The sequence below is a fragment of the Lonchura striata genome, chromosome 14, assembly GCF_046129695.1.
Source record: "Lonchura striata isolate bLonStr1 chromosome 14, bLonStr1.mat, whole genome shotgun sequence".
Classification (NCBI taxonomy): Eukaryota; Metazoa; Chordata; class Aves; order Passeriformes; family Estrildidae; genus Lonchura; species Lonchura striata.
Window position 1 is genome coordinate 12,207,118 of NC_134616.1, and position 19,354 is coordinate 12,226,471.

The 19,354-nt window shown below is 43.0% G+C and overlaps 1 protein-coding gene across 1 annotated transcript in view; it reads right to left on the reverse strand.

Moving 5' to 3' along the window:
* Positions 1 to 19,289, reverse strand: part of PASD1 (PAS domain containing repressor 1) — a 106,944-nt gene extending 87,655 nt beyond the window's left edge. The window contains exon 1 of the mRNA XM_021547874.3: positions 9,754 to 19,289. The gene's annotated coding sequence lies outside the window, so the exon portion shown is untranslated. The remainder of the gene's footprint in view (positions 1 to 9,753) is intronic.
* Between the last annotated feature and the right edge of the window lie 65 nt (positions 19,290 to 19,354).

Consider the following 19,354-nt stretch of genomic DNA (forward strand, 5'->3'; position numbering starts at 1 on the left):
TGAAAGTTGTCCAAAAGAGAAGTGTCTTCTATTGGGGAACAGCTTATGAAGCACAAACACTCCCAAATTACATTACTCATTCTGGCAGGCTGTCACAGCACTTTTCTGAATTTGAACCAACACAATCTGAGATCCTTTTCTCATTGGCCAGTCAGATACATTTCAAGAAAATTGCAATTATACTAACAAAGCCTCTTAACCTTCACATCATCTCCCTCCTGAAGCACATGTAGAATGTACCAGTAAAAAAAAAAAAGGAAGATCATCTTAAACTGACAGGTTATTCACACTCTCATACTTCTCTTTCAAATACAGACTTAGTAGCATTACCATCCTGGATTAGAGGATCTGGGACTTTGTTAAAGTTTCCAAGTAACGGTCATGGGGAATTGCTTTTAGTTGGTTTCTTTTCTTCCGTGATCCACAGGGATAATGAACATGTAATGCTATTTATCTATACTCCATACCTATATTGCTTCCTCTATAAGTTTATAAGAAAGTATATTCACATAAGTTTTGATTACTCATGCAACACATAAAGAAGACTTAATGCACATTTTTCTTCTCCTACACACTGTTGTGTGCTCAGTGCTTTGTCTGAAGCTATTTCACAGAAGAATATCTTAATAGCATATTTTTTCTTTCCATACAAGAGCTGTTTCCAAACACCAATGGTAGCTTCTGTTCCAACAGCACTGCCACCCAGTGCATTGTTACTGCAAAGCAGATCCATCACAACCACCAAATTTCAGCTTTGGTGAATGCAAAGTGAATTTTTCCTCTTGGCATTGCAGTGCAATGGGCTTGTGCATTTGAGAAATATAGCCTTGAATTTCCTACATAACTGAAGGCACCAGCTATTACTTGATTTTATTAACTTAGACCCTTATTCAGCAAGTGCTGTAGTGAAACTGAACTCATACTTAGGTTCATCCCTGTTCAACAAAGTGCTGCTGCACAACTGAAAAATTCAATCACAGGTTTTGTGTTTCAGTAGTTATCCCTCAGCAGAAGCAAGATTGCAAACGGTACCAGTGTTAAACATGGCTCAGTTTCCTTGGTTTGCACCTTTAGGAAAAAGCTTTAACTCCAGTGTCCAGCTCAAAAAGATCAAACCCATCCCAGATCTCCTCCCCAAAACCAACAAAACAAAACCACCCCAAATGAAATTAACAGCTTTAGCCTGACATGGAGGATTGTCAGATTGTCAGAACTGCAGAAATACCCTCTGGTAGAGCCCAGTGAGAAGTCACAGATAAGTGAGCAGGACGATGCCAGGCTGCAGAACTGTCCCCATGATGTGCCAGAGGGAGCAATGCCCACCTTTCCACCTTCCAGGAAAAAGTCCTGACTTGTGTAAAACAGCCATGCCTGTGAGAGCCAGCAATAACACACATGCACAGTAAGATACCTTCTAACAATGATAAAGATCTAGACAGAGGAAATGTTATTTAAAGTAAATTCCTCAAAAAACCCCCAACATCCATGACCAGATGAACTTGAGATAAATACTATTAAACTTCTGAGAAATGGCTCAGGACATCCAAACTGAAATGCCTGAAAAGGATCCAGTTTCCAAGATATCACTTGTTTGGGGTACTCTCCAGCACTTTTCATGGATTCCCCAACAATGCCTTCAAGGTGGAGCTCCTGTCTGGTAGCTGGGATAATTTGGGGGGTGTTTTTTCAGGCATAAATGCCTCATTGGATCTTTCCAGTGGCAGTGCAGCATTCTCACCCTCAGAGGCCTCATACCAAATCATCATCTAAAGAGTGTTCAAAACCTTACACTTTCCATCACCTCATAAGTAATTGTTAAAACCATCCCAAACCCCTCCTGTAATTCCATGGTGGTGAAGACTGCAGAGAACACCCAAACCAAATGTATAACACTGCCAGAAAACATTTTTCTATCCTCAAAAAAAAAAAAAAATTACATGTACTCATAGACACCAGTCCAGTTAGAAACATCTTCATCTTGGGGAACTAAAGCTTAATTTCAACAAATATTTCCTCCTGAATGTAAAATTAAATAAAAGTACTGTGATGGTAACTGAGCTGTGCTTTTCAACAGCCTCTGTATTACATCTGATTAAGGCTACAGTGACGTGCTCTTCAGTAAGGCACAACAAACTTTTTGACATTCAGTGGAATGATAGTGCAGCTCCAGCTTTGCTATGTTTAGCAGTTGGCAACCAAAACACATCCCCAGGTGAGCACCAGAGGAGGCAGGCATGCACTCTCCCAGGGCTCTGCTCTGTGACCCCATTTCCCTGATGCTATCACTCTCTCCTCATTATAACACTTCAAGAGGAACATAAATATCTTGTACATCAAAATGCTCTTGACTTTTACAAGCAACCTGATTCAGCAGCCCTCAGGGTGCAGTTTCAGGACCAGCTCAAGCAAAACTCACCCTTGAAAAGGCACTTCTGCTACTCCCAGCCTCCTCTGCATGAAAAATCAGGCTTGCATGGTTGAAAGCTAATGCTTGGAGAGACGTTTTATAAAGATCAGCTTTCAACTACTTTGTCACTACTGTGCCAACGCAGGAGAGATTGCAGGGAGCAGAAGACAAAACTGCCTTCTTTAGTCCTAAACCAGCTACTCATCAATTTGTCTCGGTTTGAGAGAAGTTAGGAGGAAATGTCCTGAAAAGGGTGTCTCCTCTAAAATGGCAGGTTTTGGCACACCCCTTCCCCCCACCAAACAAAGGAATTTTGTGGAGGAAAGCATAAAAACCTATTTATTTAACACACAGAGTGCACACAGGCATGGGAAAATGAATGAATAATGTTAGATATTAAAACCTTCTCGCTGTGGAGAAAGCTGGTGGACATCAGAGTCCTGCTTGGCTTCTCCCAAGGCCCGGGATGCGGTGCCCTGCAGCCTCCCCTGCCAGGACCCTGGTGAGGGTCTGGTGTTTCGGGCCAGAGCTAAGCTGAACAGTTCCAGAAGAAGCCACAGAAGTTACTGGAGCAGCTGTATGCAGTCCCAGGAAAGCCCTTGCCTCAGCTAACAAACAAGAGGCGTTACAGGAGCCATGTCTGGGCATGAAACAGATGATAGGGATCCAATATCACACAGTCACCCCAAGACAACTGTTATCCTTGGTGGCACCACCTATTGCCTGTGATGGCCATCAATGAGTCCAACATGCTCCCTGGTTCCTGCAGGAAATGGAGGGACCTCAGCTCTGTACCTTGGAGGCTTGTGATTGTTGTTAGCATTGGTGGGCTGACAGCCAGAAATTTTACACTGAACCTAGAGCCCTGCCACTGAATGGTTTAATAAGCCATTTAGCTTATCTCCCATCTCCTTTTTCTGATAGCATTTAAACCTACTTTCCTGCCTTGTTTTCCTAAGATGTAATTTCTTAAACTGCATTGTGGATCCCTTTGTGGGGAGTCACAAATTTGGGGATCTCCTGAAGCTCATTGCAAGCATATTTCGTACAGCCTCATCATTGCAAAATTCATATTGTAATTGACAGCCTTCAAATCCTATGCATGATCTACTGTCCCAGATTAATACAGTATTCCAATCTCATGTAGAACTTCTCATGCGACCACAGGAAAGACAATAAGACCAGCAAACACCTTCTGCCAGTGGAGCATTGCATAGGTGACAGGTCAATTTTTGGGGAACAAAAATATTCTTAAGAACTACTACATGCCATGGAGGAACAGTTGTTAAAAGAGGATATAAAGGCCTGTGAAGAGGAAGCATTTCCCAGTGTTTAGCATTGAGCTTTATTGCCCCATAAAATTCAGCCCTGTGCCCCATATGCTGCAGTGTTATCTGAAGAAACTGCATCTACAATTTAATGTTTACACGTATAAATACTTTTGTAGCACAAAGGTTGCCAAAGATCAAGGACCTGATTCAGCAACAGACTTAGTTTAATATTAAGCAGCACCTCCATCAACGTGATTATTTATCTACTCAAATTCAAGGAACTGCTATGCACTTTGGCCAAATGAGGCCAAAATGGGGGATTGTTTCTGAGAAACGCGTGAAGTCTTACTTGTAAAAAGAGAGAGAAACCTAGGAGAAATACACTGCTTTCCTACAGAGAAGCATGAAGAGACAGTCACATCTAATGCAGCTACAGGGAGGAAAACCTTGGGCTGAACATCAGCGGGGAGTGGTGCAGGAAGGTGTTAGCAGAAGTGGGTGCTTGCACCTCCTTCCTGCCTCTCCAAACCCATCACAGAGTCCATGGACTGCACTCACACTGCTGCAGATAAGCTCCCAGTGGGGTGTCTAGGTTAGGAATTGGCATCTGACTGCACTGGAAACACAAAGAGATAAGCAAGAGCCTCTTTGCTATTTCCACAGCTCCCATCCAAGAAAGCTTTGCTGAGTCCAGTACTGTTGACCAAGTCTCATTCCCCTTTTCTATTGAAGAAAATCCTTAGGTTTGCTTCCAAATTTGCGCTGTATTTTTAAGCCATGTGCAAGGACATGTTTTCTGACAAATTCCATGTCACTTCTGTTCCTCAGAAGTCCTATTTTATCATTGCTCAGGAATGAGAGTCTAGAAGACCTGGAGGAGACACACAGATGGAGTTTATTCAACTAAATTGATGCCTGTTTAGGTTTTTAGCTTTGTCTGTGGTTCTGAGACAACAGTTTCCAAGGGATAACTGTGTTCTTGAGAAAAGCAGACTCCAAATTTCACTTTGGGTAGAGCCCTAAGGTGGATTAGCCTGTCTTTCTGCCCACCTTCACTGCATGCTGTAAGCAGATTACTTGCAATATGACAGATTTAGCAAAAGTGACAGTTGCTCGCTGTCCAATATCATTAGCCTGCCTGCCACAAGAGCTCAGACATGTTGCTCCATTCTCTAACAAAATCAGCTTATTAATAACCATACAGCCTGGCACAGAATTTTCCATACAGCTGGGGCAAGGTTTTGAGCAAGGGAGTTCCCAATTCCCAACCTATGAAGATTCAAAATTGAATTCTGACTAAGATGAGGTCCAAACAGCAAGCAGGTTAAATGGACTGGCATGTCAGAGGGACTAGGATAGATAAGCATCTGTGCTTGCTTTTATTACTCATCCTTCATTACCTTTATTACTCTGGTCCCTGAGTCTGTGAAGGGAATGATAATCTAATAAAAAGGTTACCCGAGTGAATGAAAACAATGCAATTCATTGGTGTGCCTTGGGCTCAGCTCCCCAAGGAATCAGTATCTCCTTTTCCCTGACAGGGCTCAGCACCTTCCCCAGAGCACTCTGTGGCAGCAGGTATAGGCCAGACTTCTCTTCCACATAGACAGAAAAGAATGCAAAGGAAGAGAAAGACCTCTGCTTCCTATGTACAGGTGTTTGTTTTACAATGTTGAGCTTGGAAGTAATTCTCTGTTGATTCCTGCAACAATATAATTCAGCTAGATAAAAAGCTGGCATAGTCCATGAGGTTGTTGCAAACCATACTATTTGTATTAAGGCTTCCATTTTTTATGTTAAAAAGTTAAAGAACAGAACCAATTTCACTGCTGAAAAAGAACCCCTACAATTTCCCATTTAAAGCCAAGTAGGCAAGATCATGTTCTGAACCTCTGCCTCCCCTGCTACACAAACCATGGACCTGCACCATGGCAGCACTTCCCACGTAACACAGCCCAGGTGAATGATTTCCCAAAGCTCCTCACGGTAATCCCAAGACCAGGTAATTATGTAATAATTCCAAGTGAAATGTTTTTGTTTTAACATACACCTGTGGGAAAAGACCATCCCACTAATTTACAATGAGCTCTTTAAAGACATCCTGGGAAATTTTCCAAGAACTACACCAAAATGGAAGAACATTTAGTTATTTACTTTAGGGGTTTATTAGAATGTTTGAAATAATTCTTGTCCTCTCCTCCCCACAGAATAAAAGCCTTTTTTTCCTTTGTCAGTTTGAGAAACAGAGCTCTGTTCCTGCTGAGGTTTGCATGTGGAGACTGTCACTGGCTGCAGCTTGGAGCTAAACTCTCAGGGCTCAGCCTGCACCAAATGCAGCAGGGGGACAGGACTGGGAGAGGGCAGGGATCCATCACCCCATCCCAAGGAACTTAAACTGCAAGCAGTGACTGGAGTAGCAGTCAAACCCAGCTCTGGGCCAGCTCCAAGCTAAAGCAAGAAGCACAATAGGGTTTAAGGCCATTTTAATACCCCGAAAGGTTTATATGCACCAGAAAGTCATTTTACTGCAAAGTGCATTGAATGGCTTTACATTGGTAAGGTGGGATCAGCACCCTTTCTCAGAGTAGGTACCAGCATCAGGGAGTCAGTGCAGTCCTTGTCTACATCAAAGTAACTCTCCTTCAAGAAGGAAGTTACTCCTTGGACAAAGCATGCCTAGCACTGCTCTGAGACATCCGGTTGGTAGGGGCTTTAACCAGAATTTCCACTGTAGGAAAGACTTAGAAGAGGTGCTGACATCAACATATCCTGACAAGTCAGTGCCAAACACAACAAACCACATCAGCCTGCTTAGAGAGCAGCTCACAGAGGGCAACAACTGTCCAGTGTTCAGACAAACTTGGAGTGGTTTTGCCAAAAGGAGGCTTGCTGTTAGACTGCAAATCCCAGCCCCATTCCACGTTGTAATGACATTTTACATGTTTTATTATCATTTCATAATGGTAATTAAACGCAGGCGTGTGCACAGAGAAATCTGTTGATATATAGGGCAAGGCTTACCATCTGTAGGCAGCAAGTGGGATCTTGCAGGCTCAGCTATGGAGCTGCAAAAGCTGCAAAGCCACCAGCACCTCTGTGATCATGTAAGAAAAACTATGCAGCAATGTGATATTTCTTTACCTGTGACCACATATGAAAATTTACCTGTCTTCACTTCAGTGCTTGGGAGCTCGCAGCATTGGATGGCCAAACCCCATTGCTGTCTTTGCCATGCTGGGTGAGCCACTGTCCCAAGTGACAGGGTGTTTCTGCAGCACAGAGAAGCCACCTCTCCTGCTGCAAAGATGGTTATATGCAACACCTGCCACCAAGATGAGATTTCTTCAGCTCATTTTCCCTCCTAGGGTCCAAGTCCTGGACACTGTACACGCCTCCCAGGTGCCTGGGTGGGGGTACAAAACATCAGGGAGCTGCTCCCTGCAAAACTCTAGCAACACAAAAGAAGGCCTAGAAATGGGGAGGTGTAAAAGTGGCCACCACACATCTGACTACCCATGACCCCAGGGGTCCAGCCTGGCAACCAGTCCTTGTGCAGCTCCCTTGAGTCTGGAGTGAGAGACTGCCCTCAGGTTAAGCCCCAGTGTTTACACCCATCTCCTCACACAAAGGCCACAGCACCAGTCAGGGACCAGCCAGATCTGTGGGACCACTGGACTCAAGCACAGCAAGAGAAAGAGAAAAAAGATGAAATAGGATACAGGATGTGGGCCCTGGCAGGCTGCTATTCCACCTGAGTATCACAAGGAACAAATGCAAAAGCCAAAGTGACATGAATAGTGACATCAAGTGCCTTTTGGATGGTAACAAAAAGAGTCTAAAAATTGAGTACAAGAGATTCTCAGTCCCAGGGGAATACGAGCCTGTATCTCATACCAACTGATTTTTCTGCTGCACAGTTCATTTTAGGACAGCGCTCACCCTCACAATACCAGTTCCATGGCCGGAGGCTGCTCTGGATTCAGACACCTGACTGCTCAGGAACAAGCATTTATGTTTGTGAATAATTCAGATCCCTTGCTTATTTAGGTTCATTTGGGCTCCGTTTCTTGCTCTTGGAATCTTTTGAATTCACAGCTGCCTGTGCTGTGGATGCACAGCCCCCCCTCACAGCCCTTCTGTCTCTGTAGGAGAACCAGTTCCCCCAGTAGCTCTCAGGTACCTGAAGCACATACAGTACTTACAGTGCAAACACAGCTTCCACAATGTAACCCTGAAAAGCTCAGGCACTTCTTTTGTTCATCTTGCTGCAAACCAAGATTACTTTCTGCTCTGAGACACACATTTGACAGCAGCTCCATGAGAGTGCTACGCATATGAGTAACTCTTCCATGACAGTGGCAAGCACATCCAGACCCACAGTCCCAGTCCCAAACAGACATGGACGTCCAGCAGTCATGGACACAATTATCCAGCACACACTCATCAGTCAACATAAACATTTGCACTTGGACAAGCAAACACAGCAACTGTGCTGCAAACAGACACAAGTCTGCAAGTGCAAGAAACAATAGCAAGTGCAAAGAACAACAGCAAAGCCCCAGCAAGTCACATTCTGAATAGTAACAGCAGCCTGAATCATTTGATATAAAGCATTTCACTGCCTGAGCACAGCCTTCTCTCACAAAATATTATTACCACTGTTAAACGAAAGCCATTATGGTTTAAGCACAGCTTATTTTTAATTGTGTTTGAGACATGTTAGACAAAAAGAGACAAACAGCACAGACAAATTACAGAGCTGTTTCACGAAGTAGCAATACCCTAAAATGATCTATTTCAGGTAAGGTGCTGAGTGGCCGTGTTTGCTTGAGGAACCATTGCCTGCACTGACATCTGTCACTAATGCTGCAGCCCCTGTTCAGCACCGACATCTGCACGTGCATCCCAACACAGCCCCCCCCTGAGGAACACATCCCTGACTTACCCTTCAGCCAGCCAGCAGCCCCAAACCCTCTGAAAGCTCCTGCAGAAGAGTTGACAGAGTTTCACCTCGTTACCCAGCAAGGGCGTTATATAACCAGCACCATTTCTGCAGGCAGTGAGGATGCACCCCACACACATCCCTCTCCTTCCCATCCCACATGGACACATCCCCCAACAACAGCTGTGCCACAGCCAGCTGGGGGGGCAAGGTGGGCTACAGGGGACTTGTGGAAAGCAAAACTAACGGTTTCAAAGAAAGTTCAAAAGGTGCCTGATGTTTATTAAGAGGCATTGCTACTATGAAAGGAAGTGGTGCAATGGTATAATGTTCCTTAGCCCACTGAAAGCAGCTTGGCCTAGATTTTCCTGTACTGTTTGATGTGACCATTCATGCAAACAGGAGTAAAACTTTCTCTTTGCTTTTAATTAAGCAACAACAACACAACAACAAAAAAGAATGAAACAGTGACATATACAAAACACCTTTTTTGCTGTCATCTGGGTCTTCTGGGCTACTGTCAGACAGAGAATATGCAGGAATCAGCCCCATTGATTAAACTATTATTAGCAGCAAACAAACAGATGTGTTCAGTCAAAGACAGGACAAACCCCATGCTCTGTATTTCAGGACTACAAACAGAAAAACCCCCATTATTTTGCCAAAGGTTTATTTGGTTTTTTAGCAAAGAATTCTCCAGCACAATGTGTAGAAGCAAAGTATACAGCAGTTTCACATGCAGGAATTAATATAAAGAAATATAACATTATTGCCTCTGCTCTCTTCCCACAGAACAAACCTCATCAGTTTTTAAAAGACTGGGACCAGGTCCTGTATCTGTAATAATCCTAAACAAAATGTGGCTCGTAGTCATTCAGAACGTTCTGGTGTCCATGAATCACTGGCAGACACCCTACGCAGTGGACAAATGCATGGGGGGGCTGTAGCTTTAGGACAGACATAAAACTCTTATGTAAGCCATAATCCTCTCACAGACTCCTTATTCAGTGATTTTAAGAACAGCGCCGTAGAAGCCTGCTGGCATTCCAGTGGCTTTTAAGCAATTTGAAAATGGGGAGACTCCCATCCCACCCCCTCCCTGACACTGTGCTGCTGTTGGTACCCAGACTTACCTTGCAGGGTTTGGGGGCACAGAGCATTGCTGTTCACCAATATTTTGGTCCTCCGCAGAGCTGCTGCTGTTGCTCTCTGTGCTGAGTGAATCACCAGGATTAATCTCCTGCAGAGTTCACTGAGGCTAATGATAATCAAGTTAAATTTACACTATATGATCAGAGTTTAATTAGGTACTGTTATACAAGTCCTATTAATTACAGCGGTAATACCCTTATGAAATGCAGATGAGAGGGTGGGGCTGTGGTCAGAGGGGGCTTGGCTTCAGATGAATTCAGGAAAAAGTCCCATTAAAATGCTTTGTGTGTCCCTTCAGTTACCTGCTTGCCTCTATCAAATCTCAGGATGAAACAGAAAGCTTTAAAAAAATTATAATCCTACAAAATGTAGTAAGTCTAGAAGATAAATGACCTCCTACATGCTACACTATCTCACTTCCTATTTACACTGTGAAGCAAGAATTCAATTTTAAACCCCAATGAGACTCAGTCGTTATTAGCTTGCTCTGCTCAAAATCCTACACAGAGAAGTCCCAGGTGATAGAAGTCATCTATTTTGCATGGAGATAAAGGTAGTCAGGTATTCCTAATATTAGAACAATTAAGTTCCTCTTTTCCTTCCTAAAAAGAGGAACTTAGTTTCCTCCTCTGGATGACCTGTTGAGTAAGAGAAGATGCCAGCTTGTGCTTGGCATTTGCTTTGTACAATCACAACCTCCCCCGGGACACAGACCCATGTGCCCAGGTGCCTCCTCTCCGTGCCCCTGCAGCACTTGCAGGGCATCAGAAGGGTGTGGGCAGAGGCAGCTGATCTGAACCACTCTGAACTCCATCCCCTGGAAACTGGGATGTCTCTGCCAACAAGGTGGAGCCAGGATCTCAGGTGCAGGAGCAGACTCCAGGTTTCAGCAGGCAGTAGTAGCTCCATTGGGAGACATTGCACAGCGTGACATTCCAAGCCCCAGAGCAGGTCTCTACTTCTGCTAAATCTTCTCTGAAGCATTCCATAGAAAGAGCAAAGCTTGTGCCATGTGGCTTCCATTAGCATTTGCTACATATGCTGCTGGATGGCTTTAGTGAAACCTGCCAGGGACCATGTGATGTTACTGCCACTAATGTGGAAACACCAAATCCTTGTACCCATATGGTCACAGACACAGATGAAGGTCTCTTCTTCATTAAGTAAATCATCAACACAGATTGAGGCTTGTTAGCCAGAACTGTCAAACCAAGACAAGATGCTGTTCTTGAACACAGACACCTGTATGAGCCTCCTGAGCCCAGGTTCCCTCTCTGCAAAGTGCTTGTTCAGTCACAGGAGAAGCCTTGGCACCTTGCCATTTCTGCCACTGCAGTTAATTTAATTAAAATCCCAAAAGATGGTAGGCACATTTCCTTCTTCCTGTAGGATTTGTCACCCTCTCCCTGTCAGACAGCAGCAAACGAGCACACCTCAGCACTCCCACTTTGCACAAAACTCATGTAAAGCAGCAGTATGTTACAGTAGGCTGTACTAGACATTAATTACCAAGCCCTGCCAGCTATAATTATCTCGTTAAGTTTTGGCTATAGACACTATATTGGCCCTTTACAATATAACCACACAGGATCCAGGAGGAGTCCTTTCCTGGAGTGTACTCTAGGTCCCACCCCACCACTGCAGACAGCCAAACTGTACATGGAGTTATTTGGATGAAATGGCAATTTCAAAGCAGCCTGCATGGCCCTGTGTGCATATTCAAATCTTCCTCCCTGTCTCTTGATGGACAGCTCTTCTGGGCATACACAGGAACCGAGGCAGGAGAGGGAGATGATGGTTTCTTGACAATTCCTTGCTCTGAAGGCAGACCGAGACAGGCTTCTGGCCCAAACATCTCCCTCACAGTCCAGATGTGTATCCTTTAGAAGACCCTGAATCTCTCCCACATGTAGGAGTTTGGCCAAGACTATGAAAGGACCTCTGAAAGGACAGGGCTGGCAGAACACCTCAGATTCCTTGCTGGGATTTTTGCTTGATTTAGGCACAAAGGATTGCTACTCCCCCTCAATCCTGGCTACAAAGTATAGCTGGGACCAGGACATCCCCCAAAAGCCATACCTTGAGGACCTCCACCTCCTCATTTCAGCATAGCAGTGCTCTGAGGAGACAGGCACCAGGCTTTGGCCAAGCCTTCAGCCTGTTTTCTACAGTTGTGACACTTTTTGGTCCCTCACTGCTGAGAATGGCATTTGTGACACACTAATGGCAGCACAGCAGAGCTCTGCAGCAAGGCTTTGACTTAGGAAGCAGAGCTGCTCAGCCCACTCTGCTCTTGCTGATGTGGTGACCTGGTTTTGTCAAGACTGTTTTTCTCCTTTTGTCTTTGATGTCATTTTGGAAGGCAAGTCATGAGAATTTCATGGAAGCATTGACTCAAAAGTTGGACTAAAACAAAGCCAATCACAATACCATTATAAATGAATGGGGTGCAATTTCCTCTTAGAGGATTATTACACTATTTTGGGTTCTAACACTTATTTCCACAGTTTAGTAATCACTTTCATGCTTCTCATAGAAATATAATCCATTTATATTTTAATGTAACAAGTTACAAGGATTATCAGTTCATAATAAATATACTCATCCCCTAAAGCATTTAAACAGCCCCTACACTTTCTGAAGAAGATCCTACTTAACAAGCAGACACCTACAAATGAACAAGGAAATTAATACTGTGATGTATGGAAACCCTCAAACTGCAAAATACATGCTGCTTAAATTACTTTTCTGTTAAATTAAATATTTTTCAGCACTATGATTTTTACTTTGAAATTACTCTTACAGTGAGAAGGCTTTGGAAGTCTTTGAGACTGCTTTTGCATTGGGAATTTGTTTACCTTGCAGTCTTAAATTTGGAATATTACATTCAACTCATGCATAGGACTATGTCAAATCAACACATCACTCCTGAAAATCCAATTAAGGAAAGCTGTCAATAACAACCAAGAAAAATCCACCGAAAAAAAAATCTGCCTGACTTGCACACTCAGGTCACTCCTAGTGCTGAAGTGCCCATGAAACCACGTCCATCGAAGCCAACTGAAACCCAGTCTGTTAGAGAAATGTGAAAATCTCTCTTGGCCTAGTGGCCTGCAGTGAGTCACAGTATTTTTCTCTTGCAGTTGCCTGGAGATGGGATGGGAGAAAGTAAATATTACCTGTCAAACTAAAGATGTTCCTGCCAATTCATAGAGCTGCCCAACATATTTCTGGCACAATTCTCCTGTAAGCTTCTGGTGCTCACTGCACTTGAAACAATAATTCTGAGAGAGTTGTAAGGCAGAAGTATGAATTACCCTCTGGAGACTTCAATCTCTGAGCTTCAACACATAGTTCAACTTTCCAGTCCTGCCAGTGATGGTGTTTTTCTTCTTCCTTCCACATGCTGTATCTGCTGAAAGTGTTTTTCTCCATAAGAAAATGTAAAATTAATGGTCTAGGTTGCTTTCATATTTCAATTTTGCAGATGTATGTTTCCTTAACCCTTTGCTGTACAGATCAGAGTCACTTGCACTTCAGCAGGTTCACCTATCAAGAACTCCATTCACAGAAGCACAGTTGCTTTGGAGAGTTCCAGGAAAACAGAAGTGCTGCATGTCTATTGTGCAGCTTCTGCAAATACAGGCCATCCCTAGGGAAAGGTAAAGGGAGGAGATAATTATGAGTGAAGTCTTTATTGTTCCTAGAAAATCAATCTCATGAGTCTTTTCTTAGTTGAGTACCAGTTATCCTAACATCCACAAGGCACTGTTTTGTCAGCAGTATCCAAACAGGAACAAGTTGATGAACAGGATATAAATTTATTTCTGGAAAGATTCTTTTGCAATCCTTTCCAGATTTCACCAAAAATAAGTACTTGTGTACCAAGAAGACTTTGCTCAGTTAAAAAAGCCCAATGCAAAATCCACAGCTTTGCAGAGAAATTCTCCATTTTTTATGCAGCGACCTGTACTGATCAGGGTCTGTTTCCTCCCAGCTAAAGCCCTGTGGTCCATCCACACGCTGGAGTTGCAAGCCCATACCTCATTTTAGCTTTAAACAAGCTTCTCTGCATTAATGTGGGGTCAGCTCCAGCTAAGGACCCATCCTTCACACTCCCTTCCTAGTTAGACCAGCACAAACATTTGCAGAACTGTTTCAGAGTGAAAATAGAGTGTTTTTATCCTAGATCAGTGTAGAATCTTGTACATCCTGATACTCTCCATCTGCAGGATTAACAGGCCCAAGACAAAGCATTACAGGTCTCTGCCTTCTGTAGTCTCTTCATGTATCAGAACCTTCTGGCATCCTGGTGAAGTGCACACCAGACTAGGATCACTGTTAAGTGTTAACCATGAATTAAATCCAATGCTGTTTTCTTCACTTAAGGAGCAAACTTGCAAAGCTCCTTAATGCCTAATGAAGCAATTTTACTGTGGCAGGGAATTTTCCTCTTGTGAACTCCATGTTCAAACAAGCTCCCTGGTGAGGTACACACAGGCTGTCTTTTAATACAAACACAAAACTCACATTTAACTTATTAGCTGGGGGAGGAATACAGATGAGGCTTGGATGAATCTCATGAGTCACTGTTTCTGTAGGATAAAAAGCAAGCTTGTCTCAAACAAAATAAAGTCGTTTCTATTGTGCATTGCAGATAGAAGTGCTTAAATAATAGAAAGATTAATAGAAATACTTCAACCAATTGTTCTAGAAAAATAGCTTTTGCATTATGAAATAATATTCTTTAAATAAAGAGAAATAAAACATTTCAAATGAAACAGTGTTTTGGGAGAGGAAGACAAATGCAGATTAGTCATGCTTGCATGTACTTTCCCAAACAATACATTGCTTAGAGCTAAGACTAAGACATGCACATACCCCAAGGCACACATGATAAAATAGGGACTCTATATTAGTTTAATTCCTTTATCATTTGCTCACTGCTGTATTTTTCTCATCTCATGCTAAACCTTACCCTGCATAGCACCATATGCATATTCTGCATCCTGACCCCTGAACTCATTCCCTGCTGAACCTTGTGGAAAAATTAAGGGACATGCTCTTGAAGTGTGAAGTAGGACAAAAGCCCAGCACCAACACCATTGAAAAGAAAATGGAATGGCACCATTTAAGAGCAGCACCATCCCCCAGCACTGTGCAAATTTCAACAAGCCTTTATTACTTTAAGTTTTTAGATGTGGAAGGAAATCACGAGACAGAGAAAAGGTATACCTGAAAGAAACTCAGAAAAGTCTAAGGCCAGCTGAACAGTGGCAAAAAATACTGAAATGGGGATTTAATGGACTATTCAGAAGAACTGACAAGGAAGGAAATCATGGGCTACCATGTCTGCAGACCTTGAAGAGAACATCAAGCTAGGCAAAATTAGGTAAAAGTCCAGGTCCAGTTTTCACTAAGTAAAACTGGGAGATGGGTTGAAGCCCCTAAGCATTAAGGCTAGCAGAGGAATCTCTATTAAACACAGGATTTGGTGTCTACCCAAGCCTCAGAGATACTGGGCAAACCCTGCAGATGAGCTACAGCCACTCCACATTTAAACAGGTAGCTGCACTTAACACAAACAGCCATCAAAATAGTTCCAACACCCAAATCATTAGAATCACCTGTGGTTTAAATTTTTTGGCGAGTGCCTACTTGACTATGAAGAAAAAAGCATTACATTGCAGATATAACAAAAGTTTGTAAAGAAAACTCTATGCTCTATCATAATGCTTCATATTAACTTGCTAATTCTGTAGGAATTATTCTAGGAATGGGCTCCAAGTGTGATGTGGTTTGAGAGCAAAGTGGGTTTTTCTTCTTCTGTCAGACACAAAACCACCTACACATGAAAGACTCAGTCCCCTGAAATGAGCAGCATTCCAGCTGTGAAGCCAAACTTCCACTGATCTCTAACATTAGCAGAGCCACATTAATGACTTAAGCATAGTAAAAAAACCTGCATCTTGAGGATGAAGAACTGCAAAGGTATTAAACATATCCTCCATGGTGCCTGCAGCATGGGCCCACACCCACAGAAGTGTTTGCTCTTAATCTCTGACTGCTATTACTCTCACTCATAAATCCTTCTTCAATTACAAACAGTTTTAATTAATAACATACCCCCTGTGCCTATGCCCTGGGCCATTTCCACTAAAACTATTAAACCACAGTGTCTCATGTGGCAACTAAAAGCAGGAACAACCTTTTTTGCAGGCCTGTGAGCAGTTTGTAGTGTGTTAAAAGCACAGCTGCAGGTATGCACCTGATCACCCCTCAAAACAGTGGGCCAACAGGGGAATCATCTGAGCAAGAACTATCCAAAACTAGTACAAAAAAAGGGTTGTGAAGCATGACAGCAAACCTGCCCTAGAAAAAAAATCTCCATCCCAGGCATTCAGCCAGCCAGTCACCAAATTATCTACTTTTATCAGCTTTCCTAGCTCTTTACCCTGGGCATCCTTCCCCACAAAACTTCCCAGTCCATATCCCTGCCTTTTGAAAAAGGACCTTGATTGGCTCTGTCTCGTGGTTTAGTAACCAGCACCTAAAAAAGCTGCTTTCTGTAGGAATCCACATACATTTTCTCCATCCCTTTTCTTACTGCCTTAGGTTCAAACAGAGCTCAAGTCCCAGGAGCTTACCTCCATTTCCTCTTTTACAACTACAGCTCAGCATTGTTACACAACACTGTGCTTCTCCTAACAAAGAGACTCAAGCTCTATGCCAACAGCTCAGAAATTCAGACACTGGTGTATCTTCAGAGAAGAGAATGACTGTGGGGGCTCTGAATCACACAGCAATTTCTTCTTGCAAGACCCATTCAAGCAGCTGAGGGCTTCCTCTTACAGGGACACAAGAAGCTCTGCTTTCTGTCACCTTCAAACAAGCAGCTTCTGTATTACTCTTAAACTGACAGTTGATTGGAGCAAATGAAACATTAGAGTGGCAGCTGCTCTTTGGTATTTTTAAAGTAATATTTACACTCCAAGGGCTTGACCATGCTCTACAAGATGACTCAGAGCCAGAAACAATGCTGGTTTGTACAAGACAAAGTAAATAAATGTGTCCCAGATCTCACACAGCAAAGCTGTCAATCTATGAACAACTTTAGTTGGAAGTTTAAAATAGAATTATCTTACTATTTTGTATTATTTACATTCAATACTTGAGACCAATGGTTCTACACAATCCCTTGGAAAACAGTGGAATAAACACTTCCAAACAAAACACATGGTGCCTCTGCCATCATATATCAAGCCATGCTAGCACATTCTAGCCCTCACCCCATTTCCTCCAAGTCACTCCTTTGCTTCACAGGACCCTTCTTCTCTTGCCCCATGGGCTGCACCTTACCTACATCTGTCACATCCAAAATATGGTATTTTGGAATACTACAATGTATGGCTCAGTTGGTTATTTAAGGGCCCTTTGCTTCCTCATCTCTTACTCACCCAAACTAGTACCAACTGCACCCCTGCAGGATGCTCTCAGTACACCCTGTCCAGCTGCAAGGGCTGTCAGAAGCCTAAGCACATTTTATTTATCTACAGCAGTCACAGCAGGCTGAAACCCACCAAACTTGCAGTAACATCAAATATTCTATTGTTCACCAATGCACTAGGTGAGAACAGAATTTCTCAGCGAGCACCACACCCTCCCCTGGCCCATCAGTGATCAGGTAGCACAGCCTGCCCTCTGCCTGAGGGTGAAAACAGCACAGGAGCTTGTCCTTTCTGAAGGGTAGGGTTGTTGTTTTTGTGTTTGGCTGTTTTCTTGGGGTTTTGTTTTTTTAATGTTGAGTGTTATTACTAGGCTCTTTCTTACAATGCAAGAAACAGGTAGGCAGTATTTTATTTTGTTTCAAATGTACTATTAAGACTGTTTCAAGTTCATGTACCTTGATCAATGATAATTCCTGTTAATGACATGACCACCATCATCACCATTTGCTCTGGAGACTTCTTACTCAGTGCTGGCAGTTAATAGAGAGTTTAGTCAGGCATCCCTAAGCACAAACCAAAGCTGCTCACTCACCTGCACACTGTCACAAGCTGGGTACCTACCACCACAGTATCCTCTAGGCAATTGAAAAAACAGAGATATTAAGTACAGAAGACAAAACCAAATGACAAGTCACTTATTTCCCACTTCCCAATTCCCCCACTGTCTGCTCACTTTTGGAAAATGTTCTGGAAAATTTCTGCTACAATCTGTCTCAAGGTATTTGCTCACTGTGAGATAAAATTGCTTGCATTAGCTGAACTAATTGTCAACCTATGCAAACACATGAAAGAACATTAAGTGAGAGGCATACATGAAGTACTGAAGGACTTATGCAGTTTTCCCAGTTGTCTTTTTAAGAGTTGTCTCAAATCCATTCCTTGTAATAAAATGAACAAGCTTACACCACTTTAGAATACCACACTGTTTAAAAGTTTACATCACCATTCTATAGAAAATAAAAAAATCAAGCAAACAAGAATTCTGATCTCTCCACAACTTTTGTCAGTTTAAATGTGGTGGGCTTGACCTGAGCTGGACACTATATGCCCATCAAAATCATGGTAACACTCCCCTTTCTAGCTGGATGGGGAAAGAAAAGGTAACAAAAGGCTCCTGGGTTGAGAAAAAGCACAAGGAAGTAATTTACTAATTACAATCATGGGAAAAACAGACCCAGTGTGAGGAAATTAATTTATTACCCATCAAATCAGAGTAGGGTGATGCAAAATAAAACACCTGCCCCCCAGCACTCCTTTCTTCCCAGGTTCAACTTTACTCCCAAGTTCTCTACCTCCCCCAGGAGGGATAGGGAGTGGGTGCTGTGGTCAGCTCTTCACACATTGCTCCTGCCCTCCTTCCTCCTCAGTCCCTCACAAACTGCTCTAGTGTGGGTTCCTTGCACAGGGTGCAGTCCTCCAGGAACAGACTGCTCCAGTGTGGCTCCCCACTGCTGGCAAGGAGGGAGGGAAGAGAATGGTCCCCGTGGACCTCCCTGGGCTGCAAGGGGACAACCCTCCACGAGCTGCTTTCACTGCATCCTTTACCTGAGGGATTGTTTGCTCTCAGAAGCACAGGCAGCATCAAACCAGCACCTGGCTCTGGCTCTGCAGACTGGGCTGGTGCTTCTTTTCTCACCAGGAATGTTGTGGTGAAACAAAGCATTACCTTCAAAGATCTTCCAAAGGATAAATTCATGCTCAGCTCACTACCCCCAAATGCTGAGACATAACAGCACCTGCACATACAGCAGAGGCCAAACCTGCCAGATTTTTCTAACTCAACAGTTATAATAAGGAATTATTTCCCTGTCATTAACTTTGTGTCTAGGGATTCTGCTACATGAAACATAAAACAGACATAGCATAGGACCCAGCTAATAGAGCATAGCAGGTGTATTCCTCTTGAAGTCAACATCTTAGACTTCCGTAATATTCATTTTTTCTGCCACCGTCTTCTAGTACCAAATAAACTTCAAATTCTTTATTTCATAAGTGTAACTCTTTTTTCTCCAATGTGAATAAAATTTAAAAGTAAGAAAAAAAGTTAAGCTATTGAATGGTGCTATATATTTGC